The sequence below is a fragment of the Aethalodelphis obliquidens genome, unplaced genomic scaffold (assembly GCF_003676395.1).
Source record: "Aethalodelphis obliquidens isolate GAN/ISIS:26980383/991018 unplaced genomic scaffold, ASM367639v1 scaffold97, whole genome shotgun sequence".
Classification (NCBI taxonomy): Eukaryota; Metazoa; Chordata; class Mammalia; order Artiodactyla; family Delphinidae; genus Aethalodelphis; species Aethalodelphis obliquidens.
In genome coordinates, this window is record NW_020838041.1 from 247409 (window position 1) to 258393 (window position 10985).

Sequence of the window (10985 nt, forward strand, 5' to 3'; positions counted from 1 at the left end):
TGCTGCAGCTGAAATCCATAGCCATACCCACAAATACGCTGACGTGCACTGATGAAGATGTTAATGTCTGTGTCAAGGGCATCTTATCACAGCAGAAACAATCACCATTGTATCCTGCTGCTGGAGAAGAAGCGATGCCCTGACACCTTGTACCAAGGCACTTTCAGATTTCAGTTGCACATTTACTCGTAACCCTTTTACCATTTACAGGAATCCCAGGGAGTTGCACTGGAGCTAGGTCTAAGCACCAACACATGATACTATGCAGGGAATAGGGAAATGGCTGGAGAGAGATACGGAGGGAAAAACACAGGAGCCCCAGAGACAAAGAAAGTGGGGTTGACAAACCTCATTAGTTGCAGGGAGAAAAAGTGCCTTCAAAAGGGAATTGATGTCGTTAATGTGCTGATTTCAACCAGGCTACATACCGCATCTGACACAAACAAGCACAGACAAGAGATCATTGAGTTAGGGGCTCAGAACTCTTGTTTTGACCCTGATATGAGAGATCTGACAGCATCAGAGAAAACTGATGTATCCACCGGGGCCATTGCAGCTCTAGAACCTGGTTGTGCTGACACTGTACTTCTGTTTCATGTTCGTCCCTCCAGGGGAGATTGGTTCTTCCATGGAGACAATGTTTTCCCGATTTTAACTTCAGCACATTAGATCCTTAGAGACCCCCCCAATCCAAATCATTTGTTTTCCCAGTTACAAAACTGACAGATCAGTCAAATAATTTGTAGAAATCACTCAGCTAATTAAGAGCAGAAATAAGTCTAGATTTTAGATCTTTGATGTTTAGTTGAATACTCCATCACTATATCACTATTAAGGATTTTTTCTGATCCTTACTTGAGAATGGGTTTGCTCAGAAGGACGAATGAAATAAACCAGAAAGAAAAGCACTAGTAATTGTGTCACTTCACTATTTTTTTTTTTTCTGCATGAGCTACCCTGAGTACATTGGCATGAACAGCATTGAGCATGTTCTAATCCACTAAGGGAGAGGGTAAGAAAGTCAGCTCTGTTCTGTCCAAGCAAGAGCTCTTATCTTGTTCTGCTTGTTGCATGTTGCAAGTTTTTAAAATATTTAAATGAACCACTTTGTAAGTGGGGTCCAAGTCTAGCCATGGAGAACATCTAATAAATATGGCAGAAGATGTTAAAAATTAAGGATAAATGTCATCCTTGTAATAAACATGATGAGGAAAATATACACGATACAACAGTGTGACTTTGAGCTTATTCCACTTCATAATTATGTACACCAATATGAAAACGATGCATATGAGATTCATTTATAAGATATACCATGAGGTGAGAAATGTACAGACCTGCTTTGATGATGATTCTTTCAATGAGTAGAAAGAGACTCATTGAAAATGTAACAGTCAGTTTGACTTATTTCTCTCATGGTTTAGCCTGCCTCGGTCTATGAATAATTCTTTCCTTAGGTACAGAGGAAAATACAGTGTTGGAGAACGTTACTTATTTAGCATTTCAAATTCTTTGAAATAAAAACCACATACTCAAATGCTATCCTAAGTGGAAAAGAAGAAGAAATATGAGTCTAAGTACAACACAAAAATAGCTCCATGCCTTTGCATTGTTCTTGAGAAAGTCAACTTCATACCTGTGTACTGTGTACATAGACTATGTTTCTGGTGAACACGTTCATGTATTTCTTAAATAGGACAGGATTAAAGCCAATGTGTTTATCTGTTTTTTGATACTTTTGTGTTTTAAGATGATAGAACACTCATTGTAAAAAACCAAGCAAGACTAACACGTACAAAGAAGAGAATATCACCTGACCATGCAACACTCAGAGATAAGCCCTGTTTGTCTCCTGCTAAATAGTCATCTCTATGTATACATTCGTGTACACACACACACACACACACACACACACTTTGATGTCAATAGAATCTTACAGAATGTGCTCTACAGAACCTCCCTTTATACCTGTCAATAAACACACACATTTTATAGGAAGATGGATAAGTTTGTCCATGAATGTGTATTTGTCCATGAATGTGTATCTTTTTAAACTGAGCTTCAGCTGTACATGCTTTTAACAGAGTAGCAAAGTGAATACTACTTAGTAATATGATACTGAATGAGAATATTTTAGAGCGTGACTACCAAATAGCTATGATTAGATACTGTTAACCGGAAGGTAAATCTGCATGTGTGTTACCTATATTCTTTTTCAAAATTTGTATTATGAAAATTTAAACAAAAATAAAGATAACTGTACAGTGATCACCCACATACCACACCTAGACTCATCAATTCTCAGCATTTTGCTGTATTTTTTTTTGTCTGTCTGCCTATCTATCAATCTCTCAATTTAATCTCTTTGATTTTTTTTTCCGGAGCATTATAAAAACAACAGGACACTTTGCTCCTAAAGACTTCAACCAGAGTGTACAAAAATTATGAACATTCTCCTACATTCTCATTTGTATCCTCATAATGCCATTACCACATACCTAATAAAATTACCATACAATCCCGAATATCATTTAATATTGAGAATTGACTTTTTCTAAAAGCCAACTTTCAAAAGCTAGAAAAAAATTTCCTTTTAATTACAGTTGGACACATCAGCTGTGTACAGTTTTGCACACAATCTCCTTTGCACGTGATTTGTTGTGGACATCTAGTATCTTCAGTGCGTTGACATTTGTGAGCTTCAAACCAAAACAGCTGTTTCTACCATTGTCATGGAAACACTGCCTGTTTGTGGGATTCACCCCTTTATCCAGAAACCCAAAGTGCATTTACATTCTCAGGCAGAGCATCGCTGTTTTCAAACACAGTACAACATGGACCTGGTTCTTGTCTTTCAAAGAAACAAAAATTAAAGTAAACAGCAAAAAAAAGAAACAAAAAAGCTGGCTTGCAGGGATCCTTTTCCTTTGGATCTGTTGGGACCAGGAGGGTAAATCCTATAGAATGAATTGAGTTCCTTCATTAGTCTTTAATCAGGTGACTAGGGTCAGAATATACATTTTCCTTCACCATATACTTGAGACTGTAAGTCATTTCGTCACTGGCATGGTCCTGTTCGATGTCCCCCCCCCCCTTTTCTTTGCAATCATCACTTTTCCATTGAACGGACACTCAGTGCCATGGTAACAGGGGGGGCTCTCTCCCTCACTCATTTATTTCTAGGCGTAGTAGGCATTTCAACCCACTCTAGATGTCCTCAAATCATACCTTCTTATTTAAATGAGGAAGGATCCTGTCCAGAGGTAGGATGTATATGTCAGCTGGGGGCAGGGATGGGTGTGAGCCCTGGCTGTGTGTCAGGGAAGCTGCAGTCCCCACCGTGCATGAAACACACACGTGAGGGAGATCTATTGCCACGTGAAGGGCTGAGCATTTCTGCTTCCCGCCTCTGCCACGGCCTCAGGGTCTCTACCTGGCACCGAACTCAGCTGCGCGGCTGTGATCTTGGTGCTGGCCTTCACCTGGGAAGCAGCCTGTGCTTCCTGCTCCAGCTCCGCCTCCACCAGCCCTGGAAAGCAGCCCACGGGTGGGCAGGGCAGGCCCAGCATGCAACCGGCCCCCGGTCCCACTCACAGAGGCTTCACCAGGCAGCTAGAGAGGCCTGGCTGCGAGCCCGCAGGTATTGTGAACAAGCGAACCGTTGACTTCCTGTGAGCATCTCACCTCTGATCTCAGCAGAGGGGCTGCCCCTTCTTCACAGAGGAAGTGCTCTCAGCGCCCTGGAGGTACTGCTCCAAGGAGCTCTGAGCTGTGGGTGAGGAAGGCATCCTGCAGGAAGACAAAGGGCCATATTCCCACTGGTCAGGTCCCCCGGGGCCTCTGTTCTCTCTGTTCCTAACTTAGAGCCAAAGTCACGGCTCTGTGGCTCCCAAGGTTCACAGCACACACTTTGCAGCTGCACCGCCCGGGGGTGGGGAAGCAGCGGAGCATCGCGGGCTGCGCTCACTTCCGCCCACATCAGAAGCAGCGAGGTTTGTGGGGAACTACACTTGAGCCCTCCATTAGCTGTTTTGCATCTTCTAAACCGAGATGCAGCTTCCTACACCATGTGCTGGTGGGGGCCACGTGTCCACGATGTGGAGGGTCGGCGCCCTGAAAGTGCTGAGGTTTTGAGACGTCTTCCTTCCTCACCCTGGCTTCCCAGGGACCTTCTGCAGCGGAAAGGAATGCTGCTCCCCAATCCCTCCCGGAATCTTACGTCCCTAGACGCGTTCTGAGTGCTTGGAGGAAGAAACAAAAAAACAAAAACAAAAACACACGCACACAAAGAAAGACAAAGAAAGGAAGAGAGAAAGAGAGAGAGAGAGAGAGCACATATAAACCAAAGGTTTATTAGAAGATAAAAGAAGATAATTTTTTTTTTAAAAAAGGGAAGTTACCAAATTGTACATTCTTGAGGGAAAATGGAAATGAGATGGTAGCAGAGAGGAAGAAAACACGAAGCATTTATAAGATACAGAACAGGAGCAGCTGGAATGAAGAATAGGGAGATCTTTACTTTTGTCACCTTTTAAGTTTGAATAGTCTGAGAGTTTTTCATTTCTCCCACTCCTGGGGACAGTCTCAAATGTATTGATGAGGCGTCTTTAGCAGTTTTGGCTTCTGGTTTCTACCCTCAGCCTCCAGACCTTTCCTTAGCCCGGGCTCTTATCATGGTGTCATGAGGAGTGTCCCTTTACCTAAGCTATTGGCAGATCGATTTACCTCTTCTGCCCCTGCTTAGAATGCTTTGATGATCCTTCACTGCCCACAGGCTGAAATCCAGACCACTGGTGTTACATCCAAGGCCTCTCCTGATCTGAGAAGGGCCCATCTCTCCAAATTCCTCCTCTGCACGTGGCGATTCTGTGACTTGGAAACGCTTGCAGCTCTCCAGACAAAGAGCTTTGCTGAGAACCTGGGTGCAGAGCGTTTGTACCCGCCACCCCTCCCCCACCCGGCTTGCTGTCTCCTTTGGGCACCTTCTACTGTCAACTCAGCCATGGTGGATCACTTCCTCCTTCAGGCCACAGTCTTGTTCAACTGTTATCACACTGCATCTGAATTACTTGTTTATACGTCTGTTTTCACTACTAGATGGTGAGCTGCTGGTGGCAGTGGACTTTGTGCCTACTTGTCTTTGTGTTCTTATGTCCTATCACCACGCCTGGCATAGCCCTGATATAATTCCAAAAGTATTAGATAAAGAGTAAAGAAATGAATATTCCACTGCAAGGAAGGCTTTTTCCATGTGATGACTCAGGGCAATTTCTGTTGCAACTTTCACAAAATTGGACTTCATCTAATTGAAGCAAAGAGGTAATTTGGAGGCTAAGGTAAGATAAAACATTTAGGAATATTACTAGATTAGCTATAACTCAATGGAGCATACCAAAATGTCGTGTGTTTCCACATCTCTTACTTCCCATCCCTACGGTTGCATTTAAGCTGTTTTTCTTTTTTTTTTAATTTTTACTGGAGTATGGTTGATGTACAATGTTGTGTTAGTTTCAGGTGTACAGCAAAGTAAATCGGTTATACATATACATATATCCCCTCTTTTTTGGATGCTTTTCCCATATAGGTCATTGCAGAGTATTGAGTAGAGTTCCCTGTGCTATATAGTAGGTTCTTATTAGTTATCTATTTTATGTATAGTAGTGTGTATATGTCAATCCCAGTCTCCCAATTTCCCCTCCCCCCTCCCACCCTGGTAACCATAAGTTTGTTTTCTACATCTGTGAGTCTATTTCTGTTTAGTAAATAAGTTCATTTGTACCATTTTTTTTAGATTCCACGTATAAGTGATATTGTTATACTTGTCTTTCTCCGTCTGACTTGCTTCACTTAGTGTGACAATCTCTAGGTCCATCCATGTTGCTGTAAATGACATTATTTCATTCTTTTTTATGGGTGAGTAATATTCCATTGTATATATGTACCACATCTTCTTTATCCACTCCTCTGTGTTTAGACTTGTAGGTTGCTTCCATGGCCTGGCTACTGTAAATAGTGCTGCAATGAACATTGGAGGTGAATGTATCTTTTCGAGTGATGGCTTTCACCAGATATATGCCGAGGAACTTTAGGTTTAGAATGGGTATTTAGCAAAAGAGGGTCCAAACTCCAGCCTCTTTTATTTTTATAATTTTCAGTCTAGAAGAAAAAAAAGAGTGAGAGTTCTTTCTCAGAAATACCAAAGTCGCTTGAACCAAATTGTCTCTGACTGGTATGTGTGGCAGCTGTGGAACCAATTTCTCTGGCCAGGAGGATGCTCTACTCAGATGGCCTCAGGCATGAGTTCTGTGCTATACCTGTCTGTCAGCTTCCCCAGAGCCCCGGGGGGGCTGAGAGTGGAGAGATGGATACACTCAAAGGGTTACCAGAAGACGAAAGAATTAAAGCTGGGTGACAAAAACAATAGGTCCGCGAAGATAGGGTAATAAAGGAAACACTTTGCTCTCTTAAACCTAGGTTTGGGAAGTTGAGAACTTCATCTGTTGCGTCACTGCTAATGGCAAAATCAGAAAACACACCTTCTATTGGATTTTCACATAATGCATACCTTTCACTGTGATTTTTAAATGGAAACTCTGCTCATTTTATTAATGGAGTTTTGTCTACGGCCCCAAGAAAATTACTTATTTTGATCAGTACAGTCAAAATTGTTGATTCATGTGGCCCAAGGGAAAAGGGCATTTGTAAGGGATAAGACCAGTGAGATGGTCACCAAGTTTTCAACAACATCAAATGTAGCTTTTCATTGTCGTCTTTGTTGTAAGGGCTATCCCAGTTAGATTATCTACCGCTGCTTAACAAACTACGGCCAAAATTAGGGCTTAAAGGAAATTTTTATTATCATATCTCATGCTCTGGGAACCAAGAACTTGGATAGGGTACAGTGCAGATGACTCATCTTGCCCTGGTAGCTGGGGTCTCAGCTGGGAAAGCAAATGTCTGAGGGCTGGAACAATTGAGGGCTCATGAACATCTTTTTCTCTCTCTGTCAAAAGCAGTCTGCAGCCTGTTGTACAGCCTGTGAGCTAAGAAAGGTTTTTTTTTTTCTTTTCTTTTCAGAATGTCCCACAAAACAGCTGAAGATACCTCTGTGAAGACAGAAGGCAACAGTGCTAGCTCTGTGAATTGTCTCTTCTTCTCGTGAGAATCCTAAACTGTCACCGATCGACAGAAAGGAGCTCAATGAGAAGACAAGAAAGGTTTTAAAATGTATTAGTGTTTTTTAAAAAAAATATGAAGAATAAAGCTCCATGAAGTCTGAAAGTTATATGAGATTCAAATTTGTATCCATACATAAAACTTTATTGGCACACAGTCACACACACTTGTTTAAATGTTGTCTACTTTCTGTTTACTCTCTTTAAATGTTGTCTATATCCTTCAAAACACTTACTATCTGACCCTTTACAGAAAATTTGCTGCCCTCTACTGTAAATGACCTCCACATGTGGCTGTCATAGTAGGCTCAAGGCTTCAAGGGTGAGTATTCAAGAGACAGGACGTGGAAGCCGCCATTCTCTTAAGGCCTCTCCTATCGTTCAAATCTTGTCAAAGAGAGTGTGACCATCTTTCATCTCTCTCACTTGACCTACAGCCTTTTTCCAAAAGTGGCGATTTTTGGAGGGCAGAGGGCCTTTGTTGAATTATTTTTCCCTAAGTCAGTGAACATGTTCATGATTACAGTTCAGTTATTAAAGCGATAACATCTCTTTGCCTCGATGTCTAACTTGGGGAGAAAAAAAGCTAGTTCCATCTTACTTTCATCTTTAGTTTGGAAATGAGGATCCAGTGGAGAACTGGAGATTTTAGAATACTAATTGCTCTCCGTGTTCTGACCTCCTTCTAATAAACTTGAAAACTTTCGTAAGTTTTCTATGGTAAGTTTCTGATCTTACCATAGGGCGTATTCATAATTCATCCAGATGTTTCCAAATGAGGGTAACTGATTCCTTTTTAATGAAGTTACTGATTATTAAATAGGTCCCCTTGACTTTCTACTTCATGCCAGATCACGATGAGATGGGGTTTCATTAGCTGGTCACCCTTTCACGTGTTCAGAGTGGAGGATGGAGTCTCAGTGTGATTCTAGAAAGTGGGAGGGTAGCTTCCTTTGACAGTCTTCCCAAAGCACAGTTCCTCTCCCAAAAGAAACAAAGGTCTAACCCCCTAGCAGTCCTTCTGAGCCAACTGATTACATATGACAGCAAACTCCATTGACCCAAACACAGGTGCTGCCCGTAGGCCTGGGGCAGATTCCTTCAGGTTTGTGATTCTCAAACACTTGTACGCAGTTATTAAATAGTTAACTAAGAGGTTGGAAAAGGTGGGCTTGCAGAGTTTTGAAAGCCATGTTTAATAAAAGTGGTTACAAATTACAGATTGACATATTTTGGAAATTGGACTAGAATATCATTTGGAAAAAGTTAGCATTTTAATTTTTGCTTCTCTTGCCACTATTAAGGTTCATTAAGAAACTACCTTAAACTTTTCCCAGATGAGACAATGATGGATTTAAGCCCCCAAATTAGGGCTTAAAGCAATTTATTATTATCCTATAACACTAGCTATAGAAGCTAATATGTGAGAGAGAATTTTATACGTAGAAAAAGGTGGAGTATTTCCCTTAAGTAAAGAAATAAGAAAAAGACTGGCTAAGGGGTCAGAGAGCAAGTAAGTGGGAAACCCAAGTATAGCAATAAGTCCTTCTGGCTCCTGGATCAATGTCTAGATCACAGGCTGTGTTCTCTAAGAAACTAACATTTCATGTATAAGACATGGTGCTAGATGCTTGACATTCACTTCATTTAGTTCAGGTTCATATTCAGTAAAGTAGTAGCTACCGTTTTATATTGAGAAACTGTGCTAAGAAGAAGTGCCACTACATGTAGATAGCACAGTAACTTTTTTTTCTTTTTTTTTTTTTCGGTTCGCGGGCCTCTCACTGTTGTGGCCTCTCCCGTTGCGGAGCACAGGCTCCGGACGCGCAGGCTCAGCGGCCATGGCTCACGGGCCCAGCCGCTCCGCGGCATGTGGGATCTTCGCGGACCGGAGCACGAACCCGTGTCCGCTGCATCGGCAGGCGGACTCTCAACCACTGCCCACCAGGGAAGCCCGACAGCTTACTCTTTTGAGTCAGCTTTCCTTCCTGAAAATTTAACTGCTGCCACTAAGTTTTGAGATCTTATAAAAAGTTACTGTGGGGCTTCCCTGGTGGCGGCTGGGCCCGTGAGTCATGGCCGCTGAGCCTGCGCATCCGGAGCCTGTGCTCCGCAACGGGAGAGGCCACAACAGTGAGAGGCCCGTGTACCGCAAAAAAATAAAAAATAAAAAAAAAGAGTAAGCTGTCTATATATTATGCTATATCTCTATCTAGCAAATTTATTTATGTTAAAGTTTCCTCACATGAAAGAGAAATGCACCTCTTTCATTTATTCATTTATTCATCTTCTTGTTCTTGTGTACCATCATTCCTTCACTAACAGACATGTACTGGGCACCTTCCAGAAGACAGACACGGTTCCTGGCACCGGTGATTCAGTGATGGACAAAGCAAGCAGCTCCCCTGCCCTTATGGAGCTTACATCCAAGTGGGGAAGATGGATGAAAGGTTAGTAAATAAATGGACAAATAAAAATATCATAATTATTGGAAGATGTTACAAAGGGAAAGAGCAAGGGGGTGAAATAAAGGAACAAATCAGAGTTGGGGATCTTTCTTAGGAAGGATGGTCAGGGAAGGCCTTTCTGATAGTCAAGCCATGATGTGAAAAAGAGAAGGATTTGGTGATGGGAAGTAGGAGAGAAGGAACATAGTAAACAACACACGTCATGGCCAATGTTGGGGGAGGACAAACATGGAGCGAAAAGTCCACAGGGTCAAACGTGAGATCCAGGCTGGAACTTACAGGGCTCTATGGGGTTTGGATTTTATTTGAATTGCAAACAGAACCTTTAAGCAGGTTTAAGGCAAGGACCTATCATGGGCTTATTTACATTTTAAGAAACTCTCTTGCTGCCTTGTGGAGGCTGGCTTTGAGCACAGCAGGAGTGGAAGCCAAGAGTCAGGTCAGGAGGCTGTGCCCGTCCTCCAGGAGAGAAGGGGTGTTGTACAGACATGGCGGTGGTGCGGGTGGGAAGAACATGAAATGGATACGCGTTTTAGACGCAGGACTGAGAAAACTTGCTTCTGGATTGGGCTCGGTGGCTTGCGATGATGCTGGAAAATGAGGATGACTTTCGGGTACCTGGCCTGAGTAGCTGGGTAGGTGGTGGTGCCCTTCACCAAGGCAAGAGCGTACTGGGGCAGGAGGGCGGGTTTAGGGGGGTGAATTGAGAATTCAGGGTCTGCGTGGTTGTCGGTGGAACACAACCTTGTCACTTTAGGCAAAAGGAAACAGGGGCACAGAGGTAAGGTTCAGCCCTCAGGTAGAAAATATGGATGAAGGTTTGAATCCATGGAAATCAACAGCGTTTTAATTCAAGGGAGTCCATGAGATTGTCTTGGGAGAGAGTGTGGAGAGAGAACAGGACCACTGACTGCAATGTTGAGAAGTTGGATAGAAGAGATTGGATATTAAACCCCTGAACAATTGCTTTTTATATTATAAGTGTTTGCACTGTTTATTACTTCTGAGAGACAGGAAGATAGGTTTGATTGAAAATGTTTCATGATTCTGTGTCATTTCTGTTTCCCTTTGAGTTGCATAGAGTTGCATGGATTTGCAAGTGAAAACTCCTTAGTGTAGAATTTTGGGGAGTTGGGTTGGGTTCAAGTTCTGAAACTCAGGACTTGGGTTCAAATTTAAGTTCTATCTCTTACAGTATAAATGAACTAGGGGAAGTTTCTTTACTAATCTGGGCCTGAAAACGTGACGACATAATACTACCCAGCCTCATACTGGTGCTCTGATCCCACGAGAAAATTCAAATTAATGTGAGAACAGTTCTTGATGAATATATTACAACTGC

At 42.3% G+C, this 10985-nt stretch overlaps 1 non-coding gene across 1 annotated transcript; it reads right to left on the reverse strand.

Annotated features, from left to right (window-relative positions):
* Nucleotides 1–7076: 7076 nt before the first annotated feature.
* On the reverse strand, nucleotides 7077–7210 carry LOC113614505 (small nucleolar RNA SNORA75). Its single transcript, XR_003430663.1, has one exon. It is a non-coding gene; the product is annotated as a small nucleolar RNA SNORA75 (small nucleolar RNA).
* Nucleotides 7211–10985: the final 3775 nt, after the last annotated feature.